The sequence below is a fragment of the Pelmatolapia mariae genome, linkage group LG14 (assembly GCF_036321145.2).
Source record: "Pelmatolapia mariae isolate MD_Pm_ZW linkage group LG14, Pm_UMD_F_2, whole genome shotgun sequence".
NCBI lineage: Eukaryota > Metazoa > Chordata > Actinopteri > Cichliformes > Cichlidae > Pelmatolapia > Pelmatolapia mariae.
The window spans coordinates 20210282-20217154 of NC_086239.1; positions in this window are offsets into that span (position 1 = coordinate 20210282).

Below are 6873 nucleotides of genomic sequence, written 5' to 3' on the forward strand. Positions count from 1 at the left end.
GTAACCGTCACAGCCATGTGTAAAAAGCAGAAAAGAATTTTCTAAGGCCTCCTTATGTTTATGTTTTTATGATTTTCACACCATCAGAAAGTTCCTTTGTACAGTTGAGCAAAGCCAGAATCGAGTGTATTAAAAGAAAGAAAACATGTGAGTGCACATAGTGAGAGTGGTACTAACACAGCTGTGGGAAAAAAAAAAATCTGGTCCCTTTTCATACACATGTATTTAGGATTTCATCAATAAGAATAAGAAGAATGGGGAAGACAAAAAATGAGGAAGAAGAAAAATGGGGTAGAAGAAAAATGAGGTAGAAGAAGAAGAAGAATGAGGTAGAAGAAGAAGAAGAATGAGGTAGAAGAAGAATGAGGTAGAAAAACAATGAGGTAGAAGAACAATGAGGAAGAAAAAGAAGCACTATAAAAATTTTCAGTTACATCTGATTAATTTAGTTGGGGAAGGAAAATTTTCCTTTTAATCACCAAATGTTTTTATTTATAGCAGTCAAAACTAAATACACGAGCCTGGCATGGCAGCGGCAAAGTTTTGAGATAAAGTGAATTCTGACCTGGATGAATAATTTCTCAACCGGCACAGGCACAATGCGAAATACTAGTACAGAGCTGATTTTCCCCACTTACCCTGACTCATCTGTGGCTGTGAGAATGCATTCTGGGAGCTGCAGTCTGAAACGCTCAGCTCCGTGAGCCCCAGTTGAACTCACTGACTGCCTAACAGCCCTGGGTCTTAATGGATGATGACTGGCTCAATGGTGACTGAGCAACTGTGGGACAACATGACAGTGATGTGGAGCGAAGGATGTGGGTGAAGGGCAAGTTAGAAGAAATTAATAACAGTAACATGAAGATGGGAAAAGAGGAGGGGGAGAAAAAAAGCTTTGAGCAATGCAGAGGTCCATAATGAAAAAAACATCTCAAAATTGTCCACAGGGGTTGTTGTTATTTTATTCCCCCTTTGGCTCTGTTCACTCCATCCTTCACAGGCATGACCCCAAAAGGACAAAAATGATCAGCTTGCATAAGAAATACAGTCATTCACATTCCTGCAGTTCATTCAACTCAGTCAGGAAAAGTTTAATATGTCCATAATGAAGAAAAAAAAAATGCAGACACACTCACTATAGTCATCTAAAAAAAAAAACAACTCATAAACCAAAAAGATTTCTGTTATTCAAAAAAGCTGCCAAATCAAAGATAGTTAATAATGATCATACTGATTTCGGGTCAATTGTAATGTGTACATCACTGGGTGTTAGTGTGTCAGTGTGGGCATTAATCTGGTAGGGGTATAATGGTTAGATACAGCCATATGTGGGGGAGGAATAAGTGATCCTCTGTTTATATTTGTTTAAGGGACAGCGGCTCTGAGTTAAGCTGGAAGCTCCAGATGTGTGTGACTGTGTGCTCGTGTTAGGAGAGCCTTGTGTGTCTGTTTATCCGTCTGTACGAGCGGACAGATTGCTGACAAAGCTGCCATCGTCTAGTCAGCAGCTGTGCTCTAGTAATAGCAATAATCCAGTCAACCACATCTGTAAAATGGAGAAAACTGAGTATTTAGACAAGAAACAAATGAAACGCAGTGCCACAGTTCGGATAACTATGATTGCCTGTTTTTATATAAATTGTTAAAGGAAATATAAATAGTAAAAAAAAAAACACAACAACAAAATTTTTTTATTTATTTAATGATAATGAAAATGTACTAAAAACAAAAGCACAGTTCCATCACATTTAATGAAAATCGTTAGCTTACCTATGAAAATGTAATGAGACATCACAGCTTTTCATTGAAGTGTATGCAAGTGTTTCCACAACTACAAACACTGAAGACAGTCTCAAACACATCTGACCAGACTCATGGCCGCTACTGAGCATCCTTATACAAACTATATTGGGGGTAGACATACTTAACACAAAGTCCTAAAAATGTATGATATACTGATGAAGTCTTCAGCTCTGTCCTCAATTTATCCCACGTTGAAACGACTGCAAAGCATAAGAACTTTAGGCACCCGTGAGTCATATTTGTGCATATAATGCCTCTGAAAGGGAGTAAAGTGCAGGCTAATGACTCTGACGAGGCTAACATTCATGGAAACATGCTGGAAGATATCAGCAAAGTTGTAAAGGGAGTGATCCAGCCTGAGGTTTCCTCCCTAAAGACAGAAATACAGCAGGCCATCGCACCAGTAAAGGCTGAAATAGATGCATGTAAGGCACAACTGGCTGACCACAAAGAGGATTTAAATACACTGGTGGCATGAATTGATCCATTGGAAGCCAGTTTGTGATAATGCCAGGCTAATGATAATGCAACGCTACCAGTGCAGACTGTATATTTAAAACAAACAACAACATAACAAAACAAAACAAAATAAACTCATGAATGTAGCAATGGTGATATTATTTGAATTGAATTAGTGAAATCTGTAGCCTATCCAGGATCACACTGGCAGAGAGATTGCCAACACTCTGGCCTTAACATACATGTTACTTGACTGTGGAGTACCTAAAGGGAACCCAAGGAGGGGAGAGGATGCGCAGAAAGGTACAAGCTGACCTCTTGTCCCTTCTAATAACTAGTGTAAATTCATCACGGTCTCACAGTATCGGCCCAGTCGATCATTTGAACTTTACACTATACAGGTGGTGGGCTGTGTGTAGCTATGGGATTTGTGAACATTATGGCCGCCACCCCCACCCGCCAACACCAGCATCCAAGTGGATGCTTATAAGACTGTCTTTGGTCAATCTCAAGTTGCCACTTCAAGAACTGCAGTTTCTTTTTTTAAACTTCTGTGTTGGCTTTATTTTTCCAAGAGGTTGCTGCTTTGGGGGGGCGGGGGCGGGGGGGGGGGGGGGGGGGTGTTAGGGGATTAGGGTGAAGACTCCTGAATGCTTAGTGGATGGTCAAACACCCTAGGTGGTGTCTTTGCCTCACTCTGGTCGCTTTCCAAACAATTATTAAAGTTGGTCTGATTTAAAACTGATCTGCAGTGCACTGACAAAAGTAGCATCATGAATTACAAAGACAGAAAAGAAGCTGAGATTTTCAGGGCGCATCCTATGGGTGCAGCACGTTTCACTCTGAATCACTTGAAAAGCTTAAAGCACTCAGCAAATCGAGACAGCAGGACAACAGTTGGCACTTTGGGCGGGGAAATCTGCAGAAGTGTGGCTTCCCTCTACCCCACAGTGAGGCCATCCTGCATGAGTGGAAGTGAAAAATGAATAATTTCAAGGAGGGACTTTTCCCTCTTGCTCCCTTGGACTAGTTGGGAGCAGGAATCTGTTGCTGACCTTAGACTGAATTCTCAGGCTAGCTCTATTAATAGCCCAGACACCAGCAAGCACAAGACTCCTAAGTCAGCAGCCTGAGCTTGCTCGATAGGCCCTCCTTTAGTCTGGCTCTAGATGGACCAGGCAGTTGATTAGAAAGGAAAACAGGCCTCTCGCCCCACATTCTCCACTCATTCAAGTGAGTCAATCTTAAACAAAGTACAATACAGCACAGGATCTTAAACTTCAGCATATCCTGCACATTTATGAGAAAACAACATCTGTGACTACCATGAATGTCTTTCTAAACAGGGTAGTCACGTCACTGCACAAAGCTTCAACATTAGCGTCAGATGATAACACTGCAGAGAAGGGGGCACCCCCTTTGGCACGACTCCCATTGAATCTGGGCAGTGATGCAAAAGAGAAAGAGAGAAACACTGCTATGCCATAACCAAAGAGCTCATTTAGGGTGAGGAAACTGGGCTTCAGTCTCCACAGAGTCTGAAAAACAGAACGTTATTCAGAGATCATTGGTGTGCTGCAGCTTGAGAGCCAACAGGAGCAAGCTGGTAAATCACTCAAAAAAAAAAAAAGTTGCTTAAACTCCACAAATGATTCACAGCCTTTGACACGTCTTAGAGACATGCTTTTAGACAAGCCAAACTTCCATCATGCTATGAACTGTGGTTTATGATGACAGAAATTTACTGTTTAAACTTCTTTTGTGTCACCAAGGAATTCCTGATTTCATTTTGCTTTTTTTTTTTTTTGCTTTTCTTTTAAAAGCACAAGGGATTGGTCCACATTGCCTTGGGATGTTACGAAATCCCAAGACATCTTTATTTTTCCCTGGACAACTTGTGCTGTAGTCTTCCCAGTAAAAACAATGTCATAACCAAAGTGGCTGAGAGGGAAAGGCCACAACTGTCATTTTACATAAACATGGACTCAGAACTACATCTTACTGTCCGCCTCCAAAGTTCTTCCTTATTGTTTTAGAAACCAACCGAGAAGAAAATCACACTACTTAAGAGGGATGTATGCTCTGTCATAATGGCATGTTGCAACCCAAGAAAATATCCAGCAGGGGTTTGTGGGAGGGAGAGAGTGAGGGGTGGGGGGTTGGGGGGGCTCTGCAACTGACAATCAGACTTTCACACCTACTTTACGCCATGACTCGTTTTTTCCGGTCGCTACACATCTGCACTTTAAATGTGGTCCAGTGCAACCCTATGAACACCTCCCTGGAGAGATTTGCAACATTCGACTTCCAACGTGGTCAGACAGTAAGGGCTCTGAGACACCGCAAACCAACTCCTACAGTGCTACTTAATGTTGACAATGTCTGAAATACACACTCTTGGTGCATTCATTACCCAGAAACATATAATAACTTTGACTTAAAAGAACAACAGTAAGATTGTAAAGTGCAAAATGCATCAAAGACTGAGACAACTGCATTATACTGCTAACACAGCACTGGCTCTTTGCAAGCACCTGTGTGCACAGCTAACAAAGAACCCATGAGTGTTTTGCACTTTGTGACAGCAGCTGAGTCATATTAACAATAAAGACAACAATAAAGACTCAATAAATAAATGCATTAAACCCTCATCAGGCAGGTTCGGCTGATGCTACATTTAACAGTTAGTAGCCCTGTCCAAAGTGTATCCTGCCTTTCACCCTATTACAGCAGGTGACCCTGAACTAGATAGGAGGTTAATGTGGATACATGGATAGACTAAATACTAAAAATAAAGCCACTTCCTGTATATTTTTGTTATATATAAGTTAGTTATGAGTAAAGAATCTCGTGTCAGTTCTCATTCGGTCTGAATATTTATTTCAGCTAATGGGCCCTGGTTCTGCCTGAGGTTTCTTCCTGTTAAAAGGGAGTTTTTCCTTCCCACTGTTGCCAAAGTGCTTGCTTATAGGTGGTCGATTGTTGGGGCTGCACCTTGAGGTGACTGTTGTGGTGATTTAGCGCTATAGAAATAAAACTGAATTGAACGAACGGAAACATTTTTAGCACACAATTTTAGTCAACTGTAAAAACCTTGCTCAACCGTGACTCATTTTAAATGCTTGCTTTCTGCCCCCTCTGCGGTTTAAAAGGTCACAGAGTTTTCAGTGTGTTTTGTTATTCGATCTCACAGACATTCACAAGTTAAACACAGAGTGCTACTGAAATACGCAGCACTTCTCACAGACGTAAATATCACAAACAGCGTCAAAAAGGGGGAGGCTCTTTAACAGGTGGACTGGAAGTGCAAGGACACTGAGGGCATCTATTTACTGCCCTGTGAGATGGCTGAATACAGGAGAACGAATGTCTCATGCTGTAAAAAAGACAAAAAATAAATAAATAAAATAAAAACTAAAATAAAATAGCAGGAAAGTGATCACAGATAGTTATAAGCTTCTGTGTTATATCCCATTTTCCTCCAGCCTCACTGCCAGTAACAGGCCAGTCTGGTTTCTGTCATTTCCTCTGGTACCTCCGGATCAAATTATTTTCTGGTCTTTTTAAAAAGTGTGTATAAATATACACTGAGATCTGCTATAATGATATCATCATGCCTGACTGACACACAGGAGGGCACTGCTAACACACAGTGCTATTACTCAAAAGCAGCTCAACAAAATGACACAGAGGTTTTCCACTGAAGGATGGTAGGACCATTATTAAATGTTCATGTGGTCAATAAAGGACCACAGACTGAGTTATAGGAAGGGAGATAATTCACTTAAATAAATGAATAGGATTGTGAATTGTGGATCGAGTACTTTCTAACAGCACTAACAATTACACGTTGTATATTAAAACCCACTTTAGGTTTTTATTTCAAGGTTCTCAGTTTGGCCACAAACAGAAATATAAGCTGGAGATTACAGCCATGATAGAGCAGCTTCTTTGTTTTCCTCTGCTGAGGTCATTTTAACTCACTGACTGAAATGAATAAAAACTGGGCAAAGCTTGTAAGAGGAAACTGATTGTGTTAATTTAGCTGTTAAAGGGACAGAGATATATAACAGCTATTCTGAGATTTTAAAAAAAGCCTTTTGGTTATCCAGCCTTTCCCTCCAGTTTGACTATTAGTGATATTTAAAAAGTATCCACACACTGAGCATGATCCTCATTTTCATACAGGCATATTATAGAAACAAACTTGTGGTCTTTACTGCTGTAAAGTGTACATCTACAGTGTATTTGTCAAAATGTTTCATAAAAAAACTATGAAACAAGTGCTACAGTTACTGAAAAAAGGACCTGAATAAACTTGTACTACACCCTGTTACAAGCTGCCTTGGGCAACCTGTTAATCTGTCTAAAGCACCGGATGTTTTTCTTTTTTATTTTCAGTTACCAGGAGCCTAAAAAAGGAGACTGAAGGAGGGTTTTTTAACAGTGAAAATAAGGAAGTCATTAGCTGCTCATAGGGTTTAAATACTAAGGGCCGCTCCATAAAGCAATCCATAATGGATGTCCTGAGGGTGCTGTTAACTTTTGAAGATCATAGAGGCGCACGCAGACACACACACACAAAATAAGATAGACACTTGTAATTAAAAC